Consider the following 13,136-nt stretch of genomic DNA (forward strand, 5'->3'; position numbering starts at 1 on the left):
CACATGTATTGCTGAGGAGGAGGAGGGGAAGGGGGAGGAGGGAGGAAGAGGGAGGGGGCCCTTCGGGGCCAGGGGGGCCTTTGAGGACCGGGGGAGGGCCTTTGGGGTCCGGGGTGCCCTTTGGGGTCCGGGGTGCCCTTTGGGGTCCGGGGTACCCTTTGGGGGTCCGGGGGCCCTTTGAGGACCAGAGGAGGGTCTTTGAGGGTCTGAGGAGGTCGTTTGGGGGGTTGTGGCTCTATGGGAGCTTGGGGGGCCTTTGAGTACCGGGGGCTTCCTTCGGGGGTGTGGTGGGGGATCGGAATCCTTTGGGGTTGGGGTAGAGGACCTCACAACACTGTTCAAATGGAACTTGTGTATTATAACGACCACACTCAAAACCTCTTCTAAAACCCTTTCTAAAATCTTCTTTCAAAATGTCTCTAACGGTTTCACCGAAATAATCTCATAAAATGGATAAAACCGTTTCGCCCAAATAATCCCTAAATGTAAGTTCAGCGTGTTCCTTTTGTATGGTATCTCTGCGCTAACGCATTTCAAATTTCCAGGAAACCCTTTCCTACGTTAATGTCTTCATCTCATAAATTTTCCTAGCTAAACTATTAGGGTTTCGTTAGAATATCAATTTACCTCTCCGACTTAAAGCTCCGTGAAGCCGTATTTAAAAATAGAATTTCTATCTCTTTAGACTCCCGCATAATTCCAAGATAACATGTGATGTCAATTATAATTCCTGACACTAAAGATCAATGAAGCCCTATTTGAAAATAAAATATTAATTTTTCTCTCTGACCTAAAGAATGTTTATCCCTCAGACCTAAGATTAAAGAAGCCTTAATGTTTCTTAATTCTCCCCTTCGTGAAACAATAATTTCCCCTAGCGATTATGTAAATCAAGTTCACAGGTGCTACTCGTGACAGGCCTAAAGATTAAAGAAGCCTTAATGTTTCCTAAGTCCCTCTTCGTGAATCAATAATTTCCCCTAGCGATTATGTGAATCAAGTTTACAGGTGCTACTCGTGACAGGACCACGTGGTTTATGGTTTTCCAAGTGAGAAAGTTCCTTTTTTTTCATTCTCACTGAGAAAACCAAAAAACAGACATTAATTGCTGTTGACAACCATAAATGTGAAAAAATTCATGTTTTTCCAAGTTAGAAAATTCCTGTTTTTTCATTCTCAGTGAGAAAACCATAAACCACGTGGTAATGTCACGACTCAATAAGGCCCTTCTACTTGTAACTGTGATAAGGTAAACCACAACCAAACACTACTGAAATATTCCAACTCTTGCATTTCAACGAAAGAAATTCAAAATGAACTTTGAAAAATCAAGAAAATGTAACTGTGACAAGGTAAACCACAACCAAACACTACTGAAATATTCCAACTCTTGCATTTCAATGAAAGAAATTCAAAATGAACTTTGAAAAATCAAGAAAATGTAACTGTGACAAGGTAAACCACAACCAAACACTACTGAAATATTCCAACTCTTGCATTTCAACGAAAGAAATTCAAAATGAACTTTGAAAAATCAAGAAAATGTAATTGTGACAAGGTAAACCACAACCAAACACTACTGAAATATTCCAACTCTTGCATTTCAACGAAAGAAATTCAAAAATAACTTTGAAAAATAAAGAAAATGTAACTGTGACAAGGAAAAACAAAACAAAAAACTAATTAAATTTTAAAACACTTTAACCAAATATAAATATATTAACATTTATAATTTAAATATCTATATAATTTATCAGTGAACAGTTACACAACAACCTAACAATACAGAAATATTACAACTCTTGCATTTAAAAGAAAGAAATTCAAAATGCACTTTGAATGATCAAGAAAATGTAACTGTGACAAGGTAAACCACAACCAAACACTACTGAAATATTCCAACTCTTGCTTTTCAACGAAAGAAGTTCAAAATGAACTTTGAAAAATCAAGAAAATGTAACTGTGACAAGGTAAACCACAACCAAACACTACTGAAATATTCCAACTCTTGCATTTCAACGAAAGAAATTCAAAATGAACTTTGAAAAATCAAGAAAATGTAACTGTGACAAGGTAAACCACAACCAAACACTACTGAAATATTCCAACTCTTGCATTTCAACGAAAGAAATTCAAAATGAACTTTGAAAAATCAAGAAAATGTAACTGTGACAAGGTAAACCACAACCAAACACTACTGAAATATTCCAACTCTTGCATTTCAATGAAAGAAATTCAAAATGAACTTTGAAAAATCAAGAAAATGTAACTGTGACAAGGTAAACCACAACCAAACACTACTGAAATATTCCAACTCTTGCATTTCAACGAAAGAAATTCAAAATGAACTTTGAAAAATCAAGAAAATGTAACTGTGACAAGGTAAACCATAACCAAACACTACTGAAATATTCCAACTCTTGCATTTCATCGAAAGAAATTAAAAAATGATCTTTTAAAAATTAAGAAAATTTAACTGTGACAAGCTAAACAAAAACAAAAAACTACTTAAATATTAAATCTATATAATTACATATTTATAACAACTCTATGAAATATTAAAACTATTTATAATGTATATTGTACACGTAAATATTCCAAATATTTCATTTCATCAAAAGAAATTCAAAATGAACTTTGAAAAATCAAGAAAATGTAACTGTGACAAGGTAAACCACAACCAAACACTACTGAAATATTCCAACTCTTGCATTTCAGCGAAAGAAATTCAAAATGAACTTTGAAAATTCAAGAAAATGTAACTGTGACAAGGTAAACCACAACCAAACACTACTGAAATATTTCAACTCTTGCATTTCATTGAAAGAAATTCAAAATGAACTTAGAAAAATCAAGAAAATGTAACTTTGACAAGGTAAACCATAACCATACACCACTGAAATATTCCAACTCTTGCGTTTCAACGAAAGAAATTCAAAATGAACTTTGAAAAATCAAGAAAATGTAACTGTGACAAGGTAAAACAAAACCAAACACTACTGAAATATTCCAACTCTTGCATTTCAATGAAAGAAATTAAAAATTAACTTTGAAAAATCAAGAAAATGTAACTTTGACATGGTAAACCACAACCAAACACTACTTAAATATTCTAACTCTTGCATTTCAAAGAAAGAAATTCAAATGAACTTTGAAAAATAACGAAAATGTAACTGTGAGAAGGTAAACCACGACCAAACACTACTGAAATATTACATCTTTTGCATTTCAATGAAAGAAAATCAGAATGAACGTTGAAAAATCAAGAAAATGTAACTGTGACAAGGTAAACCACAACCAAACACTACTGAAATATTCCAACTCTTGCATTTCAACGAAAGAAATTCAAAATGAACTTTGAAAAATCAAGAAAATGTAACTGTGACAAGGTAAACCACAACCAAACGCTACTGAAATATTCCAACTCTTGCATTTCAACGAAAGAAATTCAAAATGAACTTTGAAAAATCAAGAAAATGTAGTTGTGATAAGGTAAACCACAACCAAACACTACTGAAATATTCCAACTCTTGCATTTCAACAAAAGAAATTCAAAATGAACTTTGAAAAATCAAGAAAATGTAACTGTGACAAGGTAAAACAAAATCAACCACTACTGAAATATTCAAAATATTTCTTTTAAACGAAATAAATTAATAATGAAGTTTGAAAAATCAAGAAAATGTAACTGTGACAAGGTAAACCACAACCAAACACTACTGAAATATTCCAACTCTTGCATTTCAACGAAAGAAATTCAAAATGAACTTTGAAAAATCAAGAAAATGTAACTGTGACAAGGTAAACCACAACCAAACACTACTGAAATATTCCAACTCTTGCATTTCAACGAAAGAAATTCAAAATGAACTTTGAAAAATCAAGAAAATGTAACTGTGACAAGGTAAACCACAACCAAACACTACTGAAATATTCCAACTATGTAATTTCAGCTAACTATATTCAATATGAACATTTAAATCTCAAGAAAATGTACCTGTGACAAGGTAAACCACAACCAAACACTACTGAAATATTCCAACTCTTGCATTTCAACGAAAGAAATTCAAAATGAACTTTGAAAAATCAAGAAAATGTAACTGTGACAAGGTAAACCACAACCAAACACTACTGAAATATTCCAACTCTTGCATTTCAGCGAAAGAAATTCAAAATGAACTTTGAAAAATCAAGAAAATGTAACTGTGACAAGGTAAACCACAACCAAACACTACTGAAATATTCCAACTCTTGCATTTCAACGAAAGAAATTCAAAATGAACTTTGAAAAATCAAGAAAATGTAACTGTGACAAGGTAAACCACAACCAAACACTACTGAAATATTCCAACTCTTGCATTTCAATGAAAGACATTCGAAATGAAATTTGAAAAATCAAGAAAATGTAACTTTGATATGCTAAACCACAACCAAACACTACTTAAATATTCCAACTCTTGCATTTCAACAAATGAAATTCAAATGAACTTCGAAAAATCAAGAAAGTGTAACTGTGACAAGGTAAACCACAACCAAACACTACTGAAATATTCCAACTTTTGCATTTCAATGAAAGAAATTCAAAATGAAAATTTAAAAATCACGAAAATGTAACTGTGACAAGGTAAACCACAACCAAACACTACTGAAATATTCCAACTCTTGCATTTCAACGAAAGAAATTCAAAATGAACTTAGAAAAATCACGAAAATTTCACTGTGACAAGGTCAACCACAACCATACACTCCTGAAATATTCCAAATCTTGCATTTCAAAGAAATAAATTCAAAATGAACTTTTAAAAATCAATAAAATTTAACTGAGAAACCGTAAACCACAACCAAACACTACTGAATTATTCCAACTCTTGCATTTAAACAAAATAAATTCAAAATGAACTTTTAAAAATAAAGAAAATGTAACTGTGACAAGTTAAACCCCAACCAGACACTTCTGAAACATTCCAACTCTAGCATTTAAATGAAAGAAATTCAAATTAACTTTGAAAAATAAAGTAAATTTAACTCTGTTAAGGTAAACCACAACCAAACCCCACTGAACTAGTCCAACTTATGAATTTCAAGGAGAATAATTCAAAATTAATTTTGGATAATCAATAAAATGTAAATGTGTTAAGGTAAATCACACCCAAACACTTCTGAAATATTCCAACTCATGAATTTCAGCGAAAGAAATTCAATATGAAATTTGAATAATCATTAAAATGTAAATGTGATAAGGTAAACCACAACCAAACACTACTGAAATATTCCAACTCTTGTATTTCAACGAAAGAAATTCAAAATGAACTTTGAAAAATCAAGAAAATGTAACTGTGACAAGGTAAAACACAACCAAACACTACTGAAATATTCCAACTCTTGCATTTCAACGCAAGAAATTCAAAATGAACTTTGAAAAATCAAGAAAATGTAACTGTGACAAGGTAAACCACAACCAAACACTACTGAAATATTCCAACTCTTGCATTTCAACGAAAGAAATTCAAAATGAACTTTGAAAAATCAATAAAATCTAACTGTGACAAGGTAAACCACAACAAAACACTACTTAAATATAAAAACTATTGAATTTAAACTAAATAATATAATAATGAAATTGCAAATATTAAGAAATTGTAACTGTTAAAAGGTAAAAAAAAACAAAACGCTACTGTAATATTCCAAATCATGCATTTCAATAATAGAAATTCAAATGAACTTTGAAAAATCAAGAAAATTTAATTGTGACAAGGTAAACCACAACCAAACACTACTGAAATATTCCAACTCTTGCATTTCAACGAAAGAAATTCAAAATGAACTTTGAAAAATCAAGAAAATGTAACTGTGACAATGTAAACCACAACCAAACACTACTGAAATAGTCCAACTCTTGCATTTCAGCGAAATAAATTCAAAATGAACTTTGAAAAATCAAGAAAATGTAACTGTGGCAAGGTAAACCACAACCAAACACTACTGAAATATTCCAACTCTTGCATTTCAACGAAAGAAATTCAAAATGAACTTTGAAAAATCAAGAAAATGTAACTGTGTCAAGGTAAACCACAACCAAACACTACTGAAATATTCCAACTCTTGCATTTCAATGAAAGAAATTCAAAATGAACTTTGAAAAATCAAGAAAATGTAACTGTGACAAGGTAAACCACAACCAAACACTACTGAAATATTCCAACTCTTGCATTTCAACGAAAGAAATTCAAATTGAGCTTTGAAAAATCAAGAAAATGTAACTGTGACAAGGTAAACCATAACCAAACACTACTGAAATATTCCAACTCTTACATTTCAACGAAAGAAATTCAAAATGAAATTTGAAAAATCAAGAAAATGAAACTCTGACAAGTTAAACCAAAAAAAAACTCTAATGAAAGATTAAAAATCTATATGTAAAAATAAAGAAAATAACTATTTAAATTGAAAGAAAATTACAATGTAAATGTTAAACTGAAATATTACACCTATTGCATTTCATCTAAAGAAATTCAAAATGAACTTTGAAAAATCAAGAAAATGTAACTGTGACAAGGTAAACCACAACCAAACACTTCTGAAATATTCCAACTCTAGCATTTCAATGAAAGGAATTAAAAATGAACTTTGATAAAACACGAAAATGTAACTGTGACAAGGTACACCAAAACCAAACACTACTGAAATATTTCAACTCTTGCATTTCAATGAAAGAAATTCAAAATGAACTTCGAAAAATCAAGAAAATGTAACTGTGACAAGGTAAACCACAACCATACACTACTGAAATATTCCAACTCTTGCGTTTCAAATAAAGAAATTAAAAATTAACTTTTAAAAATCAATAAAATGTAACTGTGACAAGTTAAAACACAACCAAACACTACTGAAATATTCCAACTCTTGCATTTCAATGAAATAAATTCAAAATGAACTTTGAAAAATAAATAAAATGTAACTTTGACATGGTAAACCACAACCACACACTACTGAAATGTTCTAACTATTGCATTTCAAAGAAAGATATTCAAATGAACTTCGTAAAATAAAGAAAATGTAATTTTGACAAGGTAAACCACGACCAAACACTACTGAAATATTCCAACTTTTGCACTTCAATGAAAGAAAATCAAAATGAACTTTGAAAAATCAAGAAAATGTAACTGTGACAAGGTAAACCACAACCAAACACTACTGAAATATTCCAACTCTTGCATTTCAACGAAAGAAATTCAAAATGAACTTTGAAAAATCAAGAAAATGTAACTGTGACAAGGTAAACCACAACCAAACACTACTGAAATATTCCAAATCTTGCATTTCATTGAAACAAATTCAAAATGAACTTTCAAACATCAAGAAAATGTAACTGTGCCAAGGTAAACCACACCCACTCACTCCTGAAATATACAAACTCTTGCATTTCAACGAAAGAAATTCAAAATGAACTTTGAAAAATCAAGAAAATGTAACTGTGACAACGTAAAACAAAACCAAAAACTACTGAAATATTCCAACTATTTCATTTCAAATAAAGAAATTAAAAATGAAGTTTGAAAAATTAAGAAAATGTAACTTTGACAAGGTAAACCAAAACAAAACACTACTGAAATATTCCAACTCTTGCATTTCAATGAAAGAAATTCAAAATGAACTTTGAAAAATCAAGAAAATGTAACTGTGACAAGGTAAACCACAACCAAACACTACTGAAATATTCCAACTCTTGCATTTCAACGAAAGAAATTCAAAATGAACTTTGAAAAATCAAGAAAATGTAACTGTGACAAGGTAAACCACAACCAACCACTACTGAAAGATTCCAATTCTTTCATTTCAACTAAAGAAATTCAAAATGAACTTTGAAAACTCAAGAAAATGTATTTGTGACATGTGAAACCAAAACCACACTCTACTTAAATATTCCAACTCGGGCATTTAAACGAAATAAATTCAATATGAACTTTGAAAAATCAAGAAAATGTAGCTGTGACAAGGTAAACCACAACCAAACACTACTGACATATTCCAACTCTTGCATTTCAGCGAAAGAAATTCAAAATGAACTTTGAAAAATCAAGAAAATGTAACTGTGACAAGGTAAACCACAACCAAACACTACTGAAATATTCCAACTCTTGCATTTCAACGAAAGAAATTCAAAATGAACTTTGAAAAATCAAGAAAATGTAACTGTGACAAGGTAAACCACAACCAAACACTACTGAAATATTCCAACTCTTGCATTTCAATGAAAGAAATTCAAAATGAACTTTGAAAAATCAAGAAAATGTAACTGTGATAAGGTAAACCACAACCAAAAACTAGTTAAATATTCCAACTCTTGCATTTCAACGAAAGAAATTCAAAGGAACTTTAAAAAATCAAGTAAATGTATCTGGTACAATTAAAACCACAAGCTACAGCTAATTAAAAAATTCTACAGTTTCTTTTCCACGAAAGAAATACAAAATGAAATTTGAAAAACCAAGAAAATGTAACTTTTTCGAGGTAAGTCACAACAAAGCACTACAGAAATATTCCAACTGTTATATTTCTGCGAAAGAAATTCAAAATGAACTTCGAAAAATCAAGAAAATGTAACTTTGACAAGGTAAACCACAACCATACACTCCTGAAATATTCCAACTCTTGCATTTCAACGAAAGAAATTCAAAATGAACTTTGAAAAATCAAGAAAATGTAACTGTGACAAGGTAAACCACAACCAAACACTACTGAAATATTCCAACTCTTGCATTTCAATGAAAGAAATTCAAAATGAACTTTGAAAAATCAAGAAAATGTAACTTTGACATGGTAAACCACAACCAAACACTACTGAAAAATTCCAACTCTTGCATTTCAACGAAAGAAATTCAAATTAACTTTGAAAAATCAAGAAAATGTAACTGTGACAAGGTAAACCACAACCAAACACTACTGAAATATTCCAACTCGTGTATTTCAACGAAAGAAATTCAAAATGAACTTTGAAAAATCAAGAAAATGTAAATTTGACATTTTAAAAAATAACCAAACACTACTGAAATATTCCAACTCTTTCATTTCAACGAAAGAAATTCAAAATGAATTTTGAAAAATCAAGAAAATGTAACTGTGACAAGGTAAACCACAATCAAACACTACTGAAATATTCCAACTCTTGTATTTCAGCGAAAGAAATTCAAAATGAACTTTGAAAAATCAAGAAAATGTAATTGTGACAAGGTAAACCACAGCCATACACTACTGAAATATTCCAATTCTTGCATTTCAACGAAAGAAATTCAAAATGAAATATGAAAATAAAATAGCTTTTAACTTGTAAATTTTAAAACAAAACAAAAAAATAAATAAATTTTACATCTATTTCTATAAAACTAATTAAAATCAAAAGAACAATGAATAATAAAGAAAATGTAACTCTGACAAGGTAAACCATAACCAAACACTACTGAAATATACCAAATCAATCAATTCAACGAATTAAAAACAAATGAAAAATTAGAAATAAATAAAATTTAACTGTGACAAGTTAAACCATAACGAAACAATACTGATATCTTCCAAGTCTTGCATTTCAACGAAAGAAATTCAAATTGAACTTTGAAAAATCAAGAAAATGTAACTGTGACAAGGTAAACCACAACCAAACACTACTGAAATATTCCAACTCTTGCATTTCAACGAAAGAAATTCAAAATGAACTTTGAAAAATCAAGAAAATGTAACTGTGACAAGGTAAACCACAACCAAACACTACTGAAATATTCCAACTCTTGCATTTCAGCGAAAGAAATTCAAAATGAACTTTGAAAAATCAAGAAAATGTAACTGTGGCAAGGTAAACCACAAGCAAACACTACTGAAATATTCCAACTCTTGCATTTCAACGAAAGAAATTCAAAATGAACTTTGAAAAATCAAGAAAATGTAACTGTGACAAGGTAAACCACAACCAAACACTACTGAAATATTCCAACTCTTGCATTTCAATGAAAGAAATTCGAAATGAACTTTGAAAAATCAAGAAAATGTAACTTTGATATGGTAAACCACAACCAAACACTACTTAAATATTCCAACTCTTGCATTTCAACGAAAGAAATTCAAAATGAACTTTGAAAAATCAAGAAAATGTAACTGTGACAAGGTAAACCACAACCAAACACTACTAAAATATTCCAACTCTTGCATTTCAATGAAAGAAATTCAAAATGAACTTTGAAAAATCAAGAAAATGTAACTTTTATATGGTAAACCACAACCAAACACTACTGAAATATTCCAACTCTTGCATTTCAACGAAAGAAATTCAAAATGAACTTTGAAAAATCAAGAAAATGTAACCGTGACAAGGTAAACCACAACCAAACACTACTGAAATATTCCAACTCTTGCATTTCAATGAAAGACATTCGAAATGAACTTTGAAAAATCAAGAAAATTTAACTTTGATATGCTAAACCACAACCAAACACTACTTAAATATTCCAACTCTTGAATTTCAACAAAAGAAATTCAAATGAACTTCGAAAAATCAAGAAAATGTAACTGTGACAAGGTAAACCACGGCCAAACACTACTGAAATATTCCAACTTTTGAATTTCAACGAAAGAAATTCAAAATGAATTTTGAAAAATCAAGAAAATGTAACTGTGACAAGGTAAACCACGCCCAAACACTAGTGAATTATTCAAAATCTTCCATGTAATCTACAGAAAATAAAAATGAAAAATTTAAAATATTTTCTAATTACCTTTGAATTGGAAATACAAAAAATAAAAAAACAGAAATATTAAAAAAATTTAAATTCAACTATATAAAATAAAAATGAACATAGAAAAATCAAGAAAATGTAACTGTGACAAGGTAAACCACAGCTAAACACTACTGAAATATTCCAACTCTTGCATTTCAACGAAAGAAATTCAAAATGAACTTTGAAAAAACAAGAAAATGTAACTGTGACAAGGTAAACCACAACCAAACACCACTGAAATATTCCAACTCTTGGATTTCAACGAAAGAAATTCACAATTAACTTTGAAAATTCAAGAAAATGTAACTGTTACTGCCTCAACCACAACCATACACTACTGAAATATTCCAACTCTTGCATTTCAACGAAAGAAATTCAAAATGAACTTTGAAAAATCAAGAAAATGTAACTGTAACAAGGTAAACCACAACCAAACACTACTGAAATATTCCAACTCTTGCATTTCAATGAAAGAAATTCAAAATGAACTTCGAAAAATCAAGAAAATTTAACTTTGACATGGTAAACCACAACCAAACACTTCTGAAATATTCCAACTCTTGTATTTCAACCAAAGAAATTCAAAATTAACATTGAAAAATCAAGAAAATGTAACTCTGATAAGTTAAACCACAACCAAAAAATACCTAAATATAGCAAAACTTTCATTTAAAGTAAATTAATTAAAAATGAACATTGAAAAATCAGTAGAATTTAACTGTGACACGGTAAATCATACCCCAACACTACTTAAATATTCAAACTCATGCATTTCAGTGAAAGAAATTCAATATGAACTTTGAAAAATCATGAAAATGAAATTGTGATAAGGTAAACCACAACCAAACACTACTGAAATATTCCAACTCTTGCATTTCAACGAAAGAAATTCAAAATGAACTTTGAAAAATCAAGAAAATGTAATTGTGACAAGGTAAACCACAACCAAACACTACTGAAATATTCCAACTCTTTCATTTCAACTAAAGAAATTCAAAATGAACTTTGAAAAATCAAGAAAATTTAACTGTGACAAGGTAAAACACAACCAAACACTACTGAAATATTACAACTCTTGAATTTCATCGAAAGAAATTCAAAATAAACTTTGAAAAATCAAGAAAATGTAACTGTGACAAGGTAAACCACAACCAAACACTACTGAAATATTCCAACTCTTTCATTTCAAAGAAATAAATTAAAAATTAACTTTTAAAAAAAAATAAAATTTAACATTGAAAAGTTAAACAAAAAACAAAAACTACTTAAATATTACAACTCTTGCATTTAATTTAAATAAATTAAAAATTAACTTTGAAAAATCAAAAAAATCTAACTGTGACAAGGTAAACCATAACCAAACACTACTGAAATATTCCAACTCTTGCATTTCAACGAAAGAAATTCAAAATGAACTTTGAAAAATCAAGAAAATGTAACTGTGACAAGGTAAACCACAACCAAACACTACTGAAATATTCCAACTCTTGCATTTCAGCGAAAGAAATTCAAAATGAACTTTGAAAAATCAAGAAAATGTAACTGTGGCAAGGTAAACCACAAGCAAACACTACTGAAATATTCCAACTCTTGCATTTCAACGAAAGAAATTCAAAATGAACTTTGAAAAATCAAGAAAATGTAACTGTGACAAGGTAAACCACAACCAAACACTACTGAAATATTCCAACTCTTGCATTTCAATGAAAGAAATTCAAAATGAACTTTGAAAAATCAAGAAAATGTAACTTTGATATGGTAAACCACAACCAAACACTACTGAAATATTCCAACTCTTGCATTTCAACGAAAGAAATTCAAAATGAACTTTGAAAAATCAAGAAAATGTAACTGTGACAAGGTAAACCACAACCAAACACTACTGAAATATTCCAACTCTTGCATTTCAATGAAAGAAATTCAAAATGAACTTTGAAAAATCAAGAAAATGTAACTTTGATATGGTAAACCACAACCAAACACTACTGAAATATTCCAACTCTTGCATTTCAACGAAGGAAATTCAAAATGAACTTTGAAAAATCAAGAAAATGTAACTGTGAGAAGGTAAACCACAACCAAACACTACTGAAATATTCCAACTCTTGCATTTCAACGAAAGACATTCACATTGACATTTGAAAAATCAAGAAAATGTAAGTCTTAAATCTTAAACCACAACCAAACAATACTGAAATATTCCAACTCTTTAATTTCAACTACTTAAATTAAAATGAACTTTGAAAAATCATGAAAATGTAACTGTGACAAGGTAAAACATAACCAAACACTACTGAAATATTCCAAGTTTTGCATATAAACGAAAGAAATTCAAAATGAAATTTGAAAAATAAAGAAAATGTAAATGTT

General features: G+C 29.9%; 1 protein-coding gene across 1 annotated transcript in view; it reads right to left on the reverse strand.

Moving 5' to 3' along the window:
- Positions 1-13,136, reverse strand: part of LOC148951266 (uncharacterized) — a 108,069-nt gene that overhangs the window by 29,584 nt on the left and 65,349 nt on the right. The window lies entirely within an intron of this gene.

Source organism: Artemia sp. Qi Xiang Cuo, chromosome 6, assembly GCF_049724085.1.
Source record: "Artemia sp. Qi Xiang Cuo chromosome 6, ASM4972408v1, whole genome shotgun sequence".
Taxonomy (NCBI): Eukaryota; Metazoa; Arthropoda; class Branchiopoda; order Anostraca; family Artemiidae; genus Artemia; species Artemia sp. Qi Xiang Cuo.